Genomic DNA, 19,114 nt, shown 5'->3' with positions numbered 1-19,114 from the left:
CCAGAGGTGGGAGAGGAAGTCCCACCCGCTGGGGCTGGACTCCAGGCGTGGTCTGTCATTTGACCGTAGAGATGCAGAGGATGCCGCTGGTATTACCTTCAGGGTCCCCTGCTAGGAGGAAACGAGGTGCCCGGGATCCCCCAGGTGCCCGAGATCCCCGGCCTGCCTGGGAAAGGCAGTGGGCCTGGGCCGCAGCGGACGCGGCTCCCTCGGAGGTGCCCCCGCCTCCTGGCTGGGCAGGTCCAGCCCCCGGCGGCCCTGCCCCCGCCCGGCCGGCCTCCGGGATTGGCTGGTGAGCGCGCCGCCCCCTCCACACCAGCCTCGCCGGCGGCAGGGAGGGGAGCCAAGCCAGCAGCTGGCCGCCGCCTCCTCTGCAGTGCCTCCCTCCGTGCGCTCCGCTCCGGCGGGGATAATGGGAGGCCCGCCGGCCCATGCACCAGAGGAGGCCGGCCGAGGTAGAGCGGGCAGGGCGGGGAGGGACAGGCCAGCCCGGACGCAGGAGGAGGGGCAATGGCCTTCTGGATCTTGGGAGGGTGGAAAAAGGAGAAATGAAAACAAAAACACACTGGAAGGCCATTGAGCCCCTCCACCGCGCGTCTGGGCGGCAGCTGGAGGCAGGAAGATGGTCCCCGCTGTCCTTTCTTCCCCAGGCTGCCTTCCCCCCACCCTCCGCTTCCCCTGCAGTGGTGCTGGGGGTGCAGCCGAAGGACTTGGAGTCTCTCCTGCTGTCAGCCTGGCTCATCAGTCTTTCTGGCTTCTTTTGCAGGTGGAAATAAAGGCTGGTGAAGGAGCCGGGCCCTGGGGACAAGGGGCCGCTGTCAAGGTACCTTGTGTGTGTGTGTGTGTGTGTGTGTGTGTGTGTGTGAGAGAGAGAGAGAGAGAGAGAGAGAGAGAGAGAGAGAGAGAGAGAGAGAGAGAGACTGGATAAAAATAAAGGGTCTCCTCGGGTGATCCCTTAATCTCCCACTGTGTGTGTAGCAGCCGCTGAGGGGGAGGGGTGGCGGGGGTGTGGGCGGCCAATGAATTCTCAGGCCTGTGTGGGTTTTGTTTGGATTCTTTTTGCTTTCTCAGCTGGATGGTTTGGGTGCAGTTGGGATTGGGTTTGTTGAACTGTGTTTTTTTGTTTGTGTGTTTTTTTTAAAGACATGCAACCCCTGGAAATCTCTCTGGAGAATGTCCCTGGCACTGTTGGTTTGCATCCAATCTGCAGAAATCCCTGGGTGGGGTGGCAGGGTAAGAGGGAGGGTAAATGGTGCTCCTGAGTCTGAAGCTGATAGGGTGTCATTAGTCATGCTGCTGTCACCATGGAGATGGCTGGAGAGGAGAGGAGGTGGTGGGGGTGAGGATATTTTGGGTAGGGTGGGGGCTGATGCAACATCATGACTGGGAAGCCGGCAGGAGGCTGCTGTTACCCTGTGGCTTGGTGTCTGGGGAACCGAGAAGGGAATGTTACCAGGTGAGTAGGAAGCAGAGAAGGGGCGCTGAGCTTCTCCGTGTGGCTGTCTGAAGGTCAGGGCTGAGGTATTTGGGACAGGGCAGGGTCTATTACTAGGAAACACAGGTATTCCTCCCGGGTTGACAAGGACCAGGATCAGTAGATTTCCTTGGGCTTTCTCCCTGTGTTCAGGGCTGGGGACCCACAGTGAGTTTGGGATTACTCAGCAGTATCCTCTGCTGGCCCAAGGCAGAGAAAACAAAGCGGGTGGCAACTCTGTGCGGCTGTCTCTCAAGTTCAGAGCAGAGAGAGCTGGGGGACAGGTGGGCGGGGGCAGGACCAAATGGGACTTTTCTAAGGAGGGAGGGTGCCCATTCTAGCCTGTCTCAACCCCACCTTCCCGTTGGGCCCCTGGAGCCTGTGGGGAGCTGGGGGAATCTGGTTGCTTGGGTAGCAGGTGGACGATCTACTTTGTCCCCAGATGCTCCTCCCTGGAAATCCGCCTCCTGCTTCCTGGGAAAGCTGTGGGAAGCTCCGTGGAGGTGCTGCCTCACTGCCTGGGTGGGGACACTGGCAGGGAGGGGCTCTGCTTCCCCATGTGGGATGGGGGCTCCTGGTCGAGGCTTCAGGGTGGATCAGAAGCCAGGGTGGTTCCTTGGCTTCTTCCCAAGGAACTTGAGGCAAGGAAGTACTTGGGGGAGGGCAAGAATTTTGTTTCTGGAGCAGCTTCTGGGGGAAGGAGACGAGCCAGGTGGCATTGGCTCCGCTGGGGAGTTGGGCATGCCTCGGAGAGGCTGGGAGAAGTGGGTGATCACCTGGGACCAAACCGTGGGAGGCCCCTGAGGCAAGCAGAGGGTGGTTGATACTGGCGATGCTGTGGGTGGGGAGGAGAAAGCAGTGAGTGAGCTCACCCCCAGGTTCCACCTCCACTTCCTCCTCTGGCCTCACGCTGCTGACTGGGGACTGTGCTGTTGAGGTCTGTGGGCATGGAGTGCACCTGTTCTGTCCCCCACCCTGGGGAAAGCAGGACAAGGGGGTGAGGACAGATGGGCTCAGGGAGGGGGCAGCTCCCTCCCTCCTCTGTGGCTCTCAGCCCTCTCAGCCGGAGCTTCCCTCTCTGCTGGGAGGAAGGACTGCTGGCAGGTTTGTTTACTCCTGAAGGCGCCCCCTCCCTCCCGCCTCGCCTCCCAGTGGCTTCTCTTTCCAAGTGTGCTCTCCATTTCTCCCTCCTGCATTCTGCTGGCCTAGTACCGTGACCCTTAATGTTGTGGGCATGGAGCAGGGCTACTGGGAAAACCAGAGAAAGCCCTTCAAATGCATCTGTCCTTCCCCCTTCTCAGGGTGGAGCCCGAGCTGACTGTTTTTAAAGCTCCGAGGTTGTGTCTGTGCTTGTTTTTATTGCGTTCTATGTCATTGGAGAATCGCCGTTTTCTCTTGGCCTGCCTTGGGCACTGCCAGCAAGCACGGGGATCTGAGCCCCCTTCCCCGACTTTTCTTGGGTGACCAGTTTGGTGCCCTGGATGAGGCAGTTTGGCCAGATCCTCTTCTGTCAGCAGTTCATGGTGTAGGAAGCTGTCTGCTGAGTGAGCTCATTCTGAGATCAGACCAAGACTCTGTGAGACCCCCCTTGTCCTGTGCCCCAGCCTGTCCCCATGGGATGGGTGCAGGCTGGGGGAGTCCCAGGGGTGAAGGGTATTCAGGAGCCAGTGGGAATATGCTCATCTGCTGTGTGTGGTGTCCTGCCAGGGTTTCAAGAAGATCCATGATGTAGGGTGTAGAGTTGAGCTTGATAAACACAAGTTGTCACTATACTGTCTGGTGTGTTACGTGTCTGCCCATGATGTGCGAAGGAACATGCCAGAGCACACACTGTTGCTGCCGCCTCCTTCTTGGCAGCCTGGGCAGGAGTGAGTGCCCAGTGCCGAGAGCACCGTGCTGCCCGGCTTTCGGGCTCCCACGCTGCTCCCACGCGCTGCCCCCTGGGAATCCTCAATTGGCTGAAGAAGTCTGGAAACTATTTTGGGACTGTGCCCAGGATCTCTGCCTTCGGTCTCCGCTTTTGACCACTGCAGAAATGCCCCTTTGTTGAGAAGCCGCCATCCTCGACTTTCCACACACCGTGGGTGACTCCTCCTAGTTTCTTGCCCGCTTTGCCTGCTCATCCCTTGATCTCGCAGGTGCGTTTACGCGCGGTCGTGAACTTGGGGAGATAGGGCAGCAGGTGAGCATGTGGGGCTAGAGTGGGAAACAAGGCAAACCAGAGGATCTTCGGGGGGAGAGAGAGGACTTCCTAAATGACACCAAGAACTGGAGTTAGAGTCCCAGGGCTCAGCTCCTCCTTCTTGGTGACTGAACTGGTAACTCTTGAATGTCCTGGGGGAGTGAGGACTTGACAGGATGGACAGGTGAGTGGGCCCAAGGGAGCCTTCTGCTCACTGCAGGGCTCCTGCAGCCCTCCTGCTGGCTTGCTGAGGAGGGGCCTGGCCCTGGGCTCCCTCCAGCTGCAGATGGACGTTTCTGCTAGAAATGGTCTTTGTGGTCTTGCCAGGTCCCCTCCCATTCCTGCCCCCCCCCCGCCCCCCGCCAGGCTGTAGCACGTGGTTCCGCTGTCTGGGGGTGGGGGCAGGGAGTGTGGGAGGGGCTTTGGTTTGGGTCTCCCAGTCCTCTCCAGTCCTCTTTCCCACCCTGACCTCTCGGGCCTCACTTCCTCTCACACTTGAGCATCTGGCAGGCAGCCGAGGACTCCCCCTTTGTTCCCAGCATGTCTGCAGCGTCTGAGGAGGAGACGGCTTCTTCGTGGGTTAGTTTAGGAAGCCTTTGGGTAGCTAGGGAGCAGGGGTGGCTCAGACAGTTAGAATCTAGAAATTATCCTGCTGTCCAGGACTATGACCCCATTCACTTTCTCTCCCTTTCTTCCTGCCTTTCTTTCAACACTTACTGAGCATTTACTATGTTCTAGGGACAGTACTGGGTCCTGAAAAATAAGAGAGATCCTTGTTATTTGATCTTCACAGTATCACTAGAAGCAAGAGACATTGGCTAAATCACCTAAGCTCATCACTCCATGTGGGCAAACCAGCATGGGCAGTTTCTGTTTTTTATGCAGTGAAGGCTTTTGGATCAGCGTTTGGGGCTGTGCACCCGCACCTGGCGGACCACACCCTCGCCCCCAGCTGTGCCTGGCTCTGTGCCTTTGCTTGTTTCACTGGCTCAGTGGACCTCAAGGGACTTTGAGGGAAGAATCCACATGCCGGCCACGTTTTCAATAAATTAGCATCTCTGGGATCTGGCAATTACAGGTTAGACTAGTGGGGTGAGAAGTGGAGTAGCTAGGAAGAGAGCTTAGTTTTGAAGGGAAAGTGTTGGCTTCAGATGTGTTGGGTTCGAGGCTGAGATAAGGCTGGATAGGAATGCCGCGCTGGGCACTTCACCTGGAATCCACAATGGCCTTCTGCACATTGGGCGGCTCTGGGCCTCGCAGCCTTGACCGCTTGGGAGCGGGAACTCAGGGAGGGAGCCTTCCGGCTGAGGAGGGCAAGAAAGGGCAGTTGTCCTGTTTCTTTTCCTCTCTGTTCCCACATCTGCGACTCGGGTTCTGTCATTGATCGTGAGGGAGTCCCTTAATGTCCCTGGTCTTCAGTTTCCTCTGTAGAACGAAGGGGTTGCCTTCCAAGTTAATTCTTCTCAAACTAAGTGTGGCAGGTGGTGGTGGTGGTGCTGTTTTTCTTAACTTCCATAATGTTGCAGAGTGATACCCAGTCCCGCTTTGTACAAGTAGTTCATGGCTTGCACCACGCGCGGCTTGAGAGTTCAGCACCATCCAGACCGGTCTGTGAGCCAGGGAAGGAGGCGGGCCGTGCGCGCGCTCTGGCGCCACGAAGCAGCTTCACGGGGCTGTTCCGGCTCTAAAGGCCCACTGTTGGTTCCCGTGTCTGTGTTGGGGGGATGGTGTTGCACAGTTTACGGGCCACACCCCGCACAGCATTACTTTAGAGGGTCTCTGTTTTGACCACTCCACCCCTTCCGGGACATGACTTGCCCTCCCTTCGGTCCTGTCCATCTTGGGGACAGAGCAGCACTCAGAAGAGCAGAGGTCTTGCCGCCCCAGCGGCTCTCTCAGAGTCCCTCAGAAAAGTTTCTTGCGTCTCAGCTTCTTAGGTAAGGATGCCCCGTTGGCCCTTTCATCTCTGCATGTCTCCGATCCTGATGGAGAAGCGTCAGAACCTGCGCAGCCCCCTGAGCGGCAGGACTGTGTGTGTGTGTGTGTGTGTGTGTGTGTGTGTGTGTGTGTCTTGCCGAGGCTTCACCGATCAGTGGCTCCCAGTGATATAGAGGCAGAGCCCTTTTTCTCTGAGGCTGATCACAAACTGTCCGGGTGTCTGTCAGGAGTATTTTTGATGGTATGAGTTTGTGCATCTTCTTCCTACTTTACCTCCCCCCAAGAAAGTTTTTTCCGCTGGAGGATCTTATTTAAGATGCTAACGATTAGACAAAAAAACAACAACAACACACACAAACTAATTTCCTTCTACCCTGGCTACCTCACCTTAGAGGAGAATTGGGGTGGGTGGGCAAGGGGTAGGTAACAGACTTGCCACAGAAATAGTCCTTAAGAGGCAGACATCCCAAGTAAGATTAGGGTCTGAGTAAATCCTGGTTACCTCTGTGGCCTGGAACTCTTGTGCCCTTGGTGCTTAAGTAATTGGATTTCTCAGCCCCGCCTCCAAGCATTTCTTCAGTGTAATCCTAACCCCATGGGCCTTGCGGAGGGAAACAAAGACATTGAAAGGGTTTGCAACTTGTCCCTGACAGTGAGCTCCTAAACTCCCTGTCCTGTTGACTGTGTTTTCCTGCTTTGCTTTCTCTGAAGCATCGATACCCGCCCCCCGCCCCCAACATCCCCCTCCTCTCAGGCTGCGCCTTGGGTCCCAGCCCTGCTAAGCCGATAGAGTTTATAGAAGGAGCAGTTCCTGCCAGTCCACCTTCCTGTACCTTAGGAAGGCCCCTCTCTGATTCCTGCTGGCCACTCTGCAGAGGAGAGAACTAGAGAGAGGTAGACGCCCCTGATGGGTTCGGGCTGAGGGCCAGGCTGGGTCCCAGACAGACCCTCTCTTACCACACCTTCTCCCTTGGGGGGGACCCCTGGGCCAAATCACGTCTCTGCTGGCTTGAATAAATTTGGGATGGGGTGCAGAGAGTTCCCCTGACTGCACCAGGCTCTGTTGGACCCAGAGAGGGAAGACTGTGCCTTCCCAATTGGGTTCATTGTTGCCCTACACACTGCGCTCTGGGGGGACACAGAAATGGATTTTCAGTGGAGTGTTGGAGGCTGTGCCCAAGAGATGCTGCCTCTCCCCGCCCCTCGCCCCTGTTTTCCTGGCACTATGATCCCTCTCTCTTCTCTCTCTGGGCTCTCTATCCTAGGATACTCCATGAACTCAGCCCATCCCCACTCTCTCCCCTCTTGCTTTGAGCTTGGCTAAGTTCTCAGCTGAGCAGAGATGTCCTCTGAGGGCACTGCTTTGTGGGATGTGGGCCAAGGGCTCCTTGTGTCAGAATCATCTAGAAGTGTGTACAAATGCTGTGGGGCTGCTGGGCCAAGAGAGCCAGCAGTGGATCAGACCCGAGGTTCCTGTCACACAGCTAGGTAGAGTGGGTGCAGGATGTGGGTGGCGTGGAGACCAGAGATTCGTGTTGGAAGCTATGGGCAGGTGGGCCGTGTGGCACCCACCTCCTCACCGGCCCTGCCACTTGTCCCTGAGCCAGGTCCTACCTGATGGTTGAGCTCTGCTGACCTCTGCCCTGTGGGCTGTCTTCCCACTATTATTTCTCCTCGGTTTCTTGTTTTCTAGCTGTGGGTTCCCAGTGGTGTCATTTGGACCCTGGGTAGTAGTTAGGGCTTAGCTCTGGGGTTGTGTGGTTGGAGTGGTGTATGTCTTTGGGTTGTACTGGCAAGTGGTCCAGAGCAGCCCGAACACCCGCTGTGGGAGCCAGAGCCCTCAGTTCTGTGCCCAACCCCTGGGAAGCCCTCCCCGTCACTCTCAGAGGCTGCTTCCTCCGAGTGAGGCCAGTGTCCCCCACGGGGTCTCTGCCTGGGAAGAGCGATGCGGAGGAGGACTGCGTGGTTGCCAGGGCACTTCAGCCCTGAACACTAGCTCCCACCCCACAGCCTCCACCAGGACGGGCAGGGACCACGCAGGCTTCCACTCACCTAGAGCGTTTCCAGCGGCCAGGCCCTCCGGTTCAACTAGTTGAGTGGTTTTCAGTCCCGCTGCATATGAAAATCATCTGGGCGTTTTTAAAAAAGAACGTATTAGTGCCTGGGCCCACGCCCCAGAGAGTCTGATGTCATTGGTCTGGAGTGGAGCGTGGGCCCCAGTATTTTTCAAAGCTTCCGGCTGATGTGAATGGTTTTCAGGGGTGAGCAGTCACTGCCCTCATCCTGGGCTTGCCGCAGAATTTTTTTCTCATCCATTGATCATCTTAGTGATAATCCATCCAGAGTCTGGAAAAATTAAGACAGGGAGATGTGTCAGACACAATACTGGGTTGCATGTTCGTTCCATGGGACTGATCCATGAGTTCAGATTTGTTCAGACCAGAATTTGAGGGCAAGTCTGTAGCAGATGACAGAAACTCAGTGTTCTCCTCTCGGTTTTTAATTATTAAAAAACTGAGCACCCACTATGTACAGCTCGGCGAGTTTTCACAAAGTAAGCACGCCTGTGTCACCAGCACCTGTATGAATAAATGAGTACCCTCACTCCGTTCCCGTAGTCCGGAATTCCCACGGCCTTCGGGCAAGGTCAGGTCCGGCTACGCCTAGTACAGCCATGGGTGCTGGTTCGGGGCCCACAGGCCTTCAGCCTGGCCTCCGCCAGGAACATCCTCCCACACACGTGTGGGTGTTTCTTAAAGCTGAGTAGGTTTCACCGCTGTACAGTGCAGGACAGAGGAATCCTGCAAGCCCTCCCTGGTGTTCCCCTCTTCCCTGTCACCTTTAGTGCCTCTTCCACCTTGGCCTTTAGGCTTGCCAGCCTTCTTGGCTAAATCCAAACATCTGTTTCTTTTTTTTTTTTTTCTTGGCTTTTTATTCTCTCTTTTGAGTATACAGATAGGACACGTTCTATGGAAAAATTAGGAAATAGAAATGGACAGAGGGAGAGGAATTTGCCTCGAGTTTCACAACCCAGTTAACCACTAGTACCCAGAGCACCTCTCCAGACTTGGTTCTCTGCGTGCGTGCACTTGTTCTGTGCTGGGTATAAAAATGGAGCCATGCTGCGTGGGGGCCTACGTTCCCCCAATAATGACTAGCTGCGATGGTATTTGTGGAGCACTCACTATGTGCCGGGCGCAGGGGGGCAAAGTTTTCATTGTTCACTCCCTTAGTCCTCATGACAGCATGGTTTGAAGATGAAATTATATTTTTCTTTGCCTCTTATTAAGATGAGTTGTGTTAATGCACTTCTTAATATTGAACTATCTTTGCATTCTTTGAATATACCATCCTTGATAATGGGGTATTTTTTTTTAATTGATTTCAGAGATGAAGGGAGAAGGAGAGAGAGAAATACCATTGATGAGAGAAAATCATTGATTGACTGTCTCCTGCACGCCCCCTACTGGGGATCCAGCTGCAACCTGGGCATGTGCCCTCAACTAGAATGGAACCCGGGACCCTTTAGTCTACAGGCCTACACTCTAGCCACTGAGCCAAACCAGCTAGGGCTGGAGTACTTTTTTAACATGCCGTTTAATTTGAACTACTAATGTGGAAGTTTTGCATCTATATTTGTTAATGAGATTGACCTATAATTTCCCTTTTGTGTTTTCATTGTCAGATGTTGGTATTAGAGTAATAGTAACTTCATATAATGGATGGTGAAGCTTTGATTCTTTGTACTTTGGGACAATTTAAATAATACAGTTTAAGTAATAATTTTATTCCATAGGGGTTGAAAAAAGTCTGCTGGTGAACCTATCTGAGCCTGGTTCTTTCTGAGGGATGGGTCTTTGAGCTTTCTGATCTGTTTTTCCTGTGGCTACTGGTATAAAATGTTTCCTTTGAGTTTCCCTTGAAAACAAGCTGTTTTCAAGCTTGTTAGACTAATGTGTCTATAGTTATTCCTTTTCACTTCTCTTAGTATCTGATTTTTTTCACTTTCCCACTTTCTAATGTTATGTATTAATTTTTTCTCTCTTTTCTTTCATTAGCTTTGCCCGTGTAATTTGAAAGTGCACAGGTGTGTCAGTTGTGCGTTCTGTTTTCTAAAGCATTGATTTCTGCTTTGTGTTTATTGTATTTTCCTTGGGTTCACTTTGGGATGTGCTTTTTCTAGATTCTCAGGTGGATCCTTAGAACACTGTTTTCCCTAAGTTTTTCTTCTTTGATCACCAACACATTTAAAAATACGACTTTTTGTCTACGTTCTCCTGTGGCCTCATTGTCCCGGGTTCGATACGTGATGTGTGCTGGAGCTCTTGGGGAGGTGCTGGTGGCGTCCCTACCCCGTGAATGCCAAGTCCTCAGTTAGCCTGACACCCCCTCCTCCCTTCTAGAGCCCCAGGGAGAATCCCTGTGCTTGGGACAAGGCAAGGCCAGAGGGTAGCACGTGGTTCCTCCTGGGGGCTTTGTCTCCAAACCCCTAGTGAGGGACCTAGTCATAGCTCACCAGCTTAGCAACCAGGACCTGTGGGAGCTTTTCTTTACCCTAAGCAAAATCAGTTTGAATTTATTACCTAGGACCAGAGAATCTCCCAAGCCCAAACGGAAGTTTTACTAGTATTTAGAAAAGCCTCACACTTCAGCACCAGCGGAAATGAAGCCAGGAGCTAAGGACAGTGAGAGAGAGACGCGGGTAAGGGGCATTTGACGCAGAGCTCATGGCCTAGCTGAGCTGGCCGAGGCTGCAGGTTCCGTTCGTCCTTGCTGCTGCTTTCATGCATCTCTAGAAGATATGGCCCAGTGGGTGTCCCTGAACCTGGGAACAGTGTCCTGGCATGGAGAGGAGAGAAGAATCATAGTGCCAGGAAAAACAGGAGCATCTCTTGGGCACAGCCTCCAGTGCTCCACTGAAAATCCATTTCTGTACCTCCCCACCCCCACACTCAGGGTGTAGGGCAACAACAATCCCAGTTAGGAAGGTACAGTCTCCCCTCTCTGGTCCAGCAGGACCTGGTGAGTGTGCGGGGCACCCTCTGCACCCCATCCTGAACGTGTTTGAGCCAGCAGAGAAATGACTTGACTCAGGGGTCACACTCAAGGGAGAATGTGCAGCACCCCCGGTGGGGGGGGGGGGTAGGTATTTTTACCCTTTATCTTCTACCCTTTATCTTGACTCCATAAAGAGCAGCAAAGGCCAGGGGGAGGGTATGGGGCAGGGGGAGAGAGAAGGGATGGATTTTGAGTTCAACTTAGAAACCAATTGCAATATTCTTCTTTATTTTCCAAAATGGAAAAGAAAATTTTGGACTTTAAATAAAAGTAATACTTGCCCATTTAAAGAAATCAAACAATATAAAAGTATATAAATTGGAAACTGAAAATCCCCCTTTCTTCTCCATCCCAGTGTAATCTCTATGAACAATTTGTACATATCTTTACAGACTTTAAAGTGAGTACATGAACTTATATCTCTCCCACACAAATGTGTTTGTACCATACTTTTCAGGTTTGGTATTCTTTTTCCTGCTCATTAATATGTGGAGGACATCTTTTCATGTCAGTACATCTATCTTGGCCTTTTATATGGCTATGGAGTCTTTCGTTTTATAAGTTTATGGTAATTTGTTTCCTGTTGATGGACATTTATAGTTTCTGTATTTTGCAATTATAAATGATGTGGTAGTTTATAAAATTTTTTGGTTCTTTGTTTAAATATTTGTGTAGGACAAAATCAAACAAATGAAATTTCAATGGACATTATCAAATTACCCCCCAAAAGGTAATCTGATAATATCAATTAAATTTACTGTCCCACCTACCCTCAATGAGGTATTACCAGTTTTTAATTTTTGCCAATTTGGTAGTGAAAAGGATATCTCCTATTATTTTAACTTATTTTATTAGTGAATTTGAGAATGTTTTAACTGTTAACCACTTTTGCATTTATTCTGTGTATCACATATTACATATATTACCCACTTTTAATTAGATTGAATTTTAATGGTTCATAAAGTTCTCATATATTATCAGTATTAACCTCTCTTCTATTTTGGAAAAATTGTGGCCTCTCATTTTTTTACTGTGTCTCTCAAGTGGAAATTTGATTTTTATGCAATTGGAATTCATCAATATTTTGGCACCCAAGTTTTTCACTTCATAGTTTTATTTTAGATATGTAGAACTCCAAGCTGGGAGTTATTTTGTATATAGTGTAAGATAGGGATTAAATTTTTCCCAAATACAAGGTCTATTATGTCCAGTCTATTTATCGTTTCCCAAAAGGTTTATAATTCTACCTTAAGCATTTTATAATTCCTCATATATTCATGTTTTTTTAGGGTCTTTCCTCTTTTCTATTGAATTATTTGTCTGATTCTATGTCAGTATTTCATTGTTTTAATTACTACAGTTTTTATATAACAGTTTGTTTTTTTAAAAACCCTAAAAAACTCATTTTTTCCACAGCATTTTTTTTTTTTGGCTTTTCTTTTTCACTTCCTTTTCCAAATAAGCTTTTAAACAACTTGTCAAGTTCTATGAAAAATGTTTGGATTTTTCAATTGGAATCACATGGACTTTATAGATTATTTGGGCAGAATGGGCAGCTTTATAATGAGTTTTCCCATCTGGGAAATGGGAAATACATCTTTCTGTTCATTCCAGTCTTTTTGTGTGTCCATCAAAGTTTTCTTCACACGTGTCTTACATTTCTCATTACACTTACTGCTGGGATGTTGCAGGTTTTGTTGGTGCTGCAGTAACTGGTATCTTTTCTGTGACCTTTTCTAACGCGGGACTGCAGGTATATTAGAGTTCCTCTGGTTTTTGTCAGATGCTCGGTGACGCCATCTCTGGGCTCCAGCAGCCCCTTGCTCCCTCCGTCCACAAGTGGCTTGTCTGTACCTCCGCAGCCACACTTTAGGAGCCGGTGTGTGTTCCTAGTTGGTGAGGTGCTCATCTTACTCACTTTCATTCCCCGGTATCTGGCACAAAGCCTAGGATGCAGTAAATCCTTTTAATAAATGCTGTGGAGTCAGATTGATGAGAGAGAGAGAGAGAGAGAGAGAGAGAGAGAGAGAGAGAGAGAGATTCACCTCCACAGTGTGACATCCCTAGGCCCAAGCAAGGAGCAGAATCTAAAGCAGCCCTGGGGGCTGTGAGCCGACAGCAGAGGTGGGCACCTGCCCTGCTCCCACAGTAAAAAGAAGGTCCTGGCATTGCCCACAGCAGGCATCAGGGAGGAGCCCTCTGATCTGATACCTCGTAATTACCCTGGGACTGACAACCCACTGGTCATTAACCCTCATTAGTACTAACCAGTAGGGAGAGCTGCCTTCTTGGTTCCCAGACGCCTGAAGGCAGCACACAGGTACCTGCAGCTGCTCTTTGGGGATGAGGCTGAGCAGAGCTTGCAAAGACCCACAGCGGCTGGCAGTGGCTCCAGGTCTGTGGGCTGGTCTTCTTTCTCCAGGGTAGCGGCTTTCTCCTTCTCCCCTCTCTTCTCCAGAGTCTGTGGCCTCCCCACCCCTCAGGGACTGTAGGTGGACTTTGTTCCTCTCAATGTGCTAATCCTCCTAATCGTGTTTGCATTTTGAGCTGATGCTTGTAATTGGGGAATGAAAGACCCTGTTTCTCGAAGGAGCTGTCCCCTGCCCTCCTGCAGGGTCCCGGTCTCTGCTGCCACAGAGCTGGGAGGGAGATGGAGATCTCTCCCAGCCTAGGAAGGCTGGGTCCACCTGGACCCACGAACACGGGGCCCCCTCATCTCTGGGGCATGGGGGCTACAGGCTTGCATATGTGAGGATCCCTGCTGCTCTTAAGCAGAGGTCAGGAGTCCTGCCTGAAAAGAAGGTGGGGAGAGGAGATCCACTTGGCTTGTGCGCATATAAGAGAAATGCCAGCCACAGGTGGGCTGTGGGCACTTCCCGGTCACTCTGTAACCGTCCTCTGTCCTCCGTCCTCGAGCATCTGGTTCAGTGTGTCCCTGGGCTGTGCTTGACTGGGGCCACGAACGGTGCCATTGAGCCCATGGTCTGTGCCCCGCCTCTCCTTCGGTGCTCGGGGCAGCAGAGGAGTAGAAACACTTCCCCTGGCTCCTCTGCTAGTTTACGTACCACCAGGGAAATAGTGGAGCCAAGGATATATATACCCAAGAGGTCGCGCCCCCACCCCATCCATGTCTTACTCCCTTTCCTAGTGCCCACCGGGGCCTGGGAAGCAGCCCAGGGCTGGGGAGCGTCACTGTGGGCCCTGCCTACGGAGTGCCAAGCCCTGGGGCCCCTCATGGCAGCCTGGGCTGCGTCTCTGCCAGCTCTGGAGGAGCTGCCTTCTCAGGGTGCCCAGCAGAAACTCTGACAGATGGACCTCTGTGATCCCGTGGAGTTGTTCCAAGTGACTTTTCCCGGAGCAGAGCGCGCTCTGGCAGTGGAGCCGTGATGCTGGACTGCTCGGGGCGTCAGCTCACCTGTTGGAGAAAGCCTTTCCCACCCCTGCCTCCCTGTCCACCTGTCGCCCTCTTTCAAAGAACAGAGGAGCTGACCACTGGCTGGTCGAGCCTGTGAGTGCACACAGCGAGGCGGGGCGGGGGGCGGGGGCGGTGGTGGAAGGACTGCTGTCCCCTGCCAGCTGTAAGACCTCAATTCACCCAATTTATGAACCAATTGGCTTTCTCCTTTCCTGCGTCCACCCTCAGCCTCATGGGTTATTGGAGGAGGGCTCTCAAAGGGCTGTCCCGGGACAACCACAGACACAGGGTTGATCTCTGGGGGTGGGACCTGCGTATCGGCATCTGTAGCCAGCAACCTGCCGGTGATTCCTCTGTCCGCTGGCGTTTGAGAACTGGTAGTCTGTAGAGTAATATAAAAGAGGCTCTGCTTATTTGGGGCTCCCAGTGCTTGATGGGGACTGAAAAGACATGCCCTTAAATGCTGCCATGGTTTGTGAAAAGGCCAGGCGTTGTGTAGTCACTTGTGAAAAACCCAGAGGGACTAAATATAAAGGCTGTTAAATTTCAGATAAGCTCAAACTCTAGGAAATAGTTAAACTTTGTTGTTGTTGTGTATGACAAAGAATGCAAATTCACTGCGGAAAAATCAGGAAGTTCATGTGAGCAAGTAGAGAAAATAAAACATCTATAATCTTATCACTGAGAACTCCTGTTGATATTTTGGTCTTTCTAGAATAATTATATATTTTTTTTACATTTTAAATGTCTATTGATTTTTCTCTCCTGATTATCAAAAGAGTACATTTATATTAAAACTGTTTTTAATTGGTATAACACTGGAATGAAATGTTTTGATTGGCAAATCCTTTACTGCTCTGTTGATTCGCGATCTTCATTTCTTTGTGAATATATTTTGATTCGCTTCTCCTGCTTTTCTTCTGTGTGATTTTTTTTGTATGAATTCATGAGAGCTTCTTATATTAGTCATATTGACTGTTTACCAGACCTTGACAGATACTACCGATGTCCTTTACCTTTTTAATGTTTTGGTTTTATTTTGCCAAGCTTTTTTTTTACATATTCATATGATCAAATCAAGTTCTAATCGTTTAGCAAGTTGATTTTTTGTTTGTTTGTTTTGCCAAACAAAACAGGCACTGCTTTTGTAAATGTAAGAGGACAGTTATAGGCTAGACCAGTGCGTCTCATGCTTTAATGTTCATCCAGATCACCCAGGAATCTCTTTATAATACAGCTTCCCGTTGGCTGGTCTGGGTGGGGCCTGAGAGTCTGCATTTCTAACATGCTCTCAGGTGGTGCTGATGCTGCTGGCCAGGGGACCACACTTGAAGCAGGGAAGGGCCAGAAGTCTCCAACACGGATGATCACAGAGGAATGGAGGAGCCTTAGGAACAGACTTTTCTGGGTCATGCCCTGGAGATGTCTGGCCGTGGACCTGAGTCCCGGCCTGGCCACGTCTGGCTGGGTGACTTAGAGACAGTGCCGTGGCCCTTCGGGACCCCCTGGTTCCTTGTCTATAAAAGGGGGAGACAGTGCTTACCACAGAGGGATGTGGGAGAATTAAATGAAAGAATAAAACAGATCCACATTGTTTTATGAGCTAGGAAAATTATGTAATTCCAGTTACTGAGCCTGGTGCCCTGTTTAGGGGGTAGTTCTCTGACAAATTTCTGTTCCTTTGGTGATTGATATTTTTAATGTTCCTACTTCTTCTTGAATAATTTTTTCTAGAAAATTGTCCTTTCATCCATATTTTTAAAGTTTTTAGTGATGGACTTCATGTCTCATTGACTGGCCATGGTTATCTTCCATTTGGCATTTCTAATACTGTTTATTTATGTTTTTCTTTTTAAGATGACCGTCCTTGCCAGAAGTTTATTTGTCCTTTGGAGAGCCACCTCTTAGGTCCATTTACAAACACCACTACGTTTTATTTTCTAATCACGTATTTCTCTCTTTATCTCTACTGATTCCTTTTTCCTGCCTTTCTTAGTTTTTATTTTCTAGCTTCTTGGGTTGAAACCTTCCATTTTTTTTCTTCTTATTTAACAAACGTTTTTTAAAAGCATGGTTTTTTCCTCTGCTAATAGTTATTGTTTTCATTGATATTAATCTTCAAATCTGTGTGACTCCCCCCCACCCCACCCCCAGCTCCCGGAAACAGCTCTATTCTTATACTCATATCAGTTTACATATCAATGATATTTTAAGTATGTATTTACCATAACAAGTACAACTAGCATAAACAGATTGGAAATAAATGTAATTGTGATTTTGATTTTTTTTTTTCCCCTTGACCCTGGAGTGATTTTAATCCTTAGGATTTCCAGATGTTGTGTTTCTTTTGGTTGGAGGGTTGTCCAGGTCATTCCAGGCTGTGCTGCTGTGCTCCGCGTGGGCCTGCACGTTCTGGCGGAGCTTGTGTGTGTGCCGCCGAAGCCTCGGCTGGCCTCCTGGGCTGAGCTGCCTGTGCCCGGTGGAGGGAAGGGGTCTTGGGAGAAGCGTGGGGTGGTCCCTGTTCTGAGGCCCTCACCTTCTCCTGAAGACAGCCAGCCTGGACACTGGCCAGACGGCCCCTTTCTTACTTGCCTGTTGCTCTTCTCTTCTGGTCCAGAGCCTGGTGTGGTGTCTGGGACGCGCTGTCCCTTGCTGGCTGGAAGAGCTGGGGCCTGGGGAGCGGGGACTTGAGTGAGACCCTGCATTGCAGAACCCTCTCGCTGCTGCCTGGGAGCCACCCTCATCTGTAAAATGCAGATAAGGTCCCTGTTTCACAGAAACTGGGAGAGTCTTAGAGATCACCAACAGTGTAACTTTTTAAAATCCTCACCTGAGGACATCCATGTGAGAGAGAACATTGATGGGGTGCCTTCCTATGTGTCCTGACCGGGGATCGGTGCGCAGCCTTAGGGTGTACAGGACGATGCTCCAAGCGGCTGAGCCACACTGGCCAGGGCCTAGTAACGTAACTCTTAAAAAAAAAATTGGGGGTGGGGCCATAATTTCAGAGTTTCAGAAAAGTTGCAAGAAAAGTACAAAGAAGTCTCTTCATTCAGATTCCCCAAAAGTAACATTTTACTACATTTACTTTATTCTTTTCTGTCTCTTTATAATTTTTGAACTATTTGAAAGTATGTAGCAGACGGTGATGCCCTTTACTTTCAAACACTTGAGGGTGGGCTTTGTAAAATCACATAAATAGCTACAGTGCATTGATCCACGTCAGGAAGTTAGCATGGGCACACCACCACTGCGGACTTGGTCTGCAGACCTGAACACTGACAGCTCTGCCTACAGACCTCGTTCGGACTTTGCCCCTTGTCACAACCTCCTTTATAGTAGAAAACCCATGGATCACTCATACTCAGTGGTCAGGCTCTTTATCTCCTTTACTCTGGAGCAGAGCTTCAGTTTTTCCTGAGATTTTAAAATTTTTAATAAGCAGGTGAGGAATTTGAGGCCCAGGTGGTTAAGATGATTTGTCCAGGGCTTTATAGCAAGACCGTCTTGGAAGAGCTGGGGCTGGGAACCTGGCCTGTGCTGAAGTGCTGGCTCTGCTAGTTACCCCCCCCCCCCCCCCCCCCGTCTTCCCCCCTTCTCCTTCTCCCCTTCCCCCCTTCTTTTTCCCCCCTTCCCCCCTTCCCCCCTTCCCCTTCCCCCCTTCCCCCAGCCTCCAGGTGAACACTTAGCTCCTAGGGCTTTATCATCAGCCAACTCCTCAGGCTGAGAGGTGGGGCCGGCCCAGTTCCCCAGGGAACTACCTTCTCCTGCCCTTCCCTTTTACCCCTCTGTCTGCAGTGCCAGGCCACAGCACCCCACCTCCGCCCCTTCTCCTGCTGGGTAGGTGTTGGCTGGGGATCAAGGCCATAGCTGGGGAGAGCGAGGGCCTTTAAAACTGGTCTAGCCACTGCCTCTCCCTTGAGAACCGGCCTAAGGAACAAGGATCACTGCCATGGGTGGGGCACAGCTGCTGCTTTCTGAGGAGTGGCACCCACGGGTTGGGGGTGTGAATATCAACCCCCCTTGGCAGTTTTGGGGGTTAGTGGCCGGGACTGGTTCATCTCAAGCCAGAAGTGGGAGCCTATGATATGTCCTTAGGTTGGGCCAGAGCAAGCAGGTCCCCTGCTCACCTGCCCCAGGTCCTCCCGTGCCAGGGTCTGGAGAGGCCGTTCGCATGACAAGGGGGTCACTGAAGAGATAAGGGACTGTAAGGTTGTCTTGCAGAGGCAGCACCCTCTTGTATTAGGGTCATTAAAGGCATGATTCCTTTTTTCAACAAAATGATTTGCATTTATCTTTTTAAGGGTACACTAATTGCTTTAATTGCTTAATACATCTTCTTGTCTTTGTTGTTTTTAATTTACAGACTCTCTTGTGAACTCCCCTCCCCAACTTTTTAAAAAAAAATAATGACTCTTTGAACCAACCTGTACTTCCTGTCTGACTGTGTCTATGACTCTATTCAGCTGACCAGTGGGTTTTATGTCATTGATTCTTGGATTTAACTCCCCCCACCCCCGACTCCTACCCCTTGCATTTTCAGAACTCATCTTTCTTCTTCCTCACCCCAGAGCTGATGGCCACCCTCCCCCTCCCCCTCCCTTCTCCTCTCGGGAGCTACCACGCCCGCCCGGCTGTCCTTCAGAGTTCAGCCATGGAATGGGAGGTGGTCTCCCACCGTGACCATCACCACCTCCCCTGGGCGAAGACCTCTCTTGCTTTCCCTTGTAACCCAGTGGGGAGTGAGAAGCACTGATGGTGGGTACTGTTCCTGTCACTCCTGTCCTTCTCCCCCCACCTTTGGGTGGGCTTGCCACCTTGGCCCTCCCCTCCTTGAGCAAGTGTTTAGTTTCTGCGTTTGTTTCAAAGCTTCTTACCAAGATGGAGATGGAGACGAAGGGTTTACTGTAAAGATTTTTTTTTATTGAGATGTAATTCATGTAACACTCAATTTGCCCATTTAAAATGTACAGATCAGTGGTTTTTAGTTTATTCACGGAGTTATGCAACCATCACCACTTCTATTCCAGAACATTCCCATCGCTCC

At 50.6% G+C, this 19,114-nt stretch overlaps 1 protein-coding gene across 1 annotated transcript in view; it reads left to right on the top strand.

Annotated features, from left to right (window-relative positions):
• The first annotated feature begins 773 nt into the window (after positions 1 to 773).
• The window catches only part of TET3 (tet methylcytosine dioxygenase 3), an 82,629-nt gene continuing 64,288 nt past the window's right edge, over positions 774 to 19,114 (top strand). The window contains exon 1 of the mRNA XM_080685682.1: positions 774 to 823. The gene's annotated coding sequence lies outside the window, so the exon portion shown is untranslated. The remainder of the gene's footprint in view (positions 824 to 19,114) is intronic.

The sequence above is a fragment of the Plecotus auritus genome (genome assembly GCF_963455305.1).
Source record: "Plecotus auritus genome assembly, chromosome: 8".
In the NCBI taxonomy this organism is placed as follows: domain Eukaryota; kingdom Metazoa; phylum Chordata; class Mammalia; order Chiroptera; family Vespertilionidae; genus Plecotus; species Plecotus auritus.
Note: the sequence above shows the minus strand (reverse complement) of the source record. Positions and strands in the feature narration are given on the sequence as shown.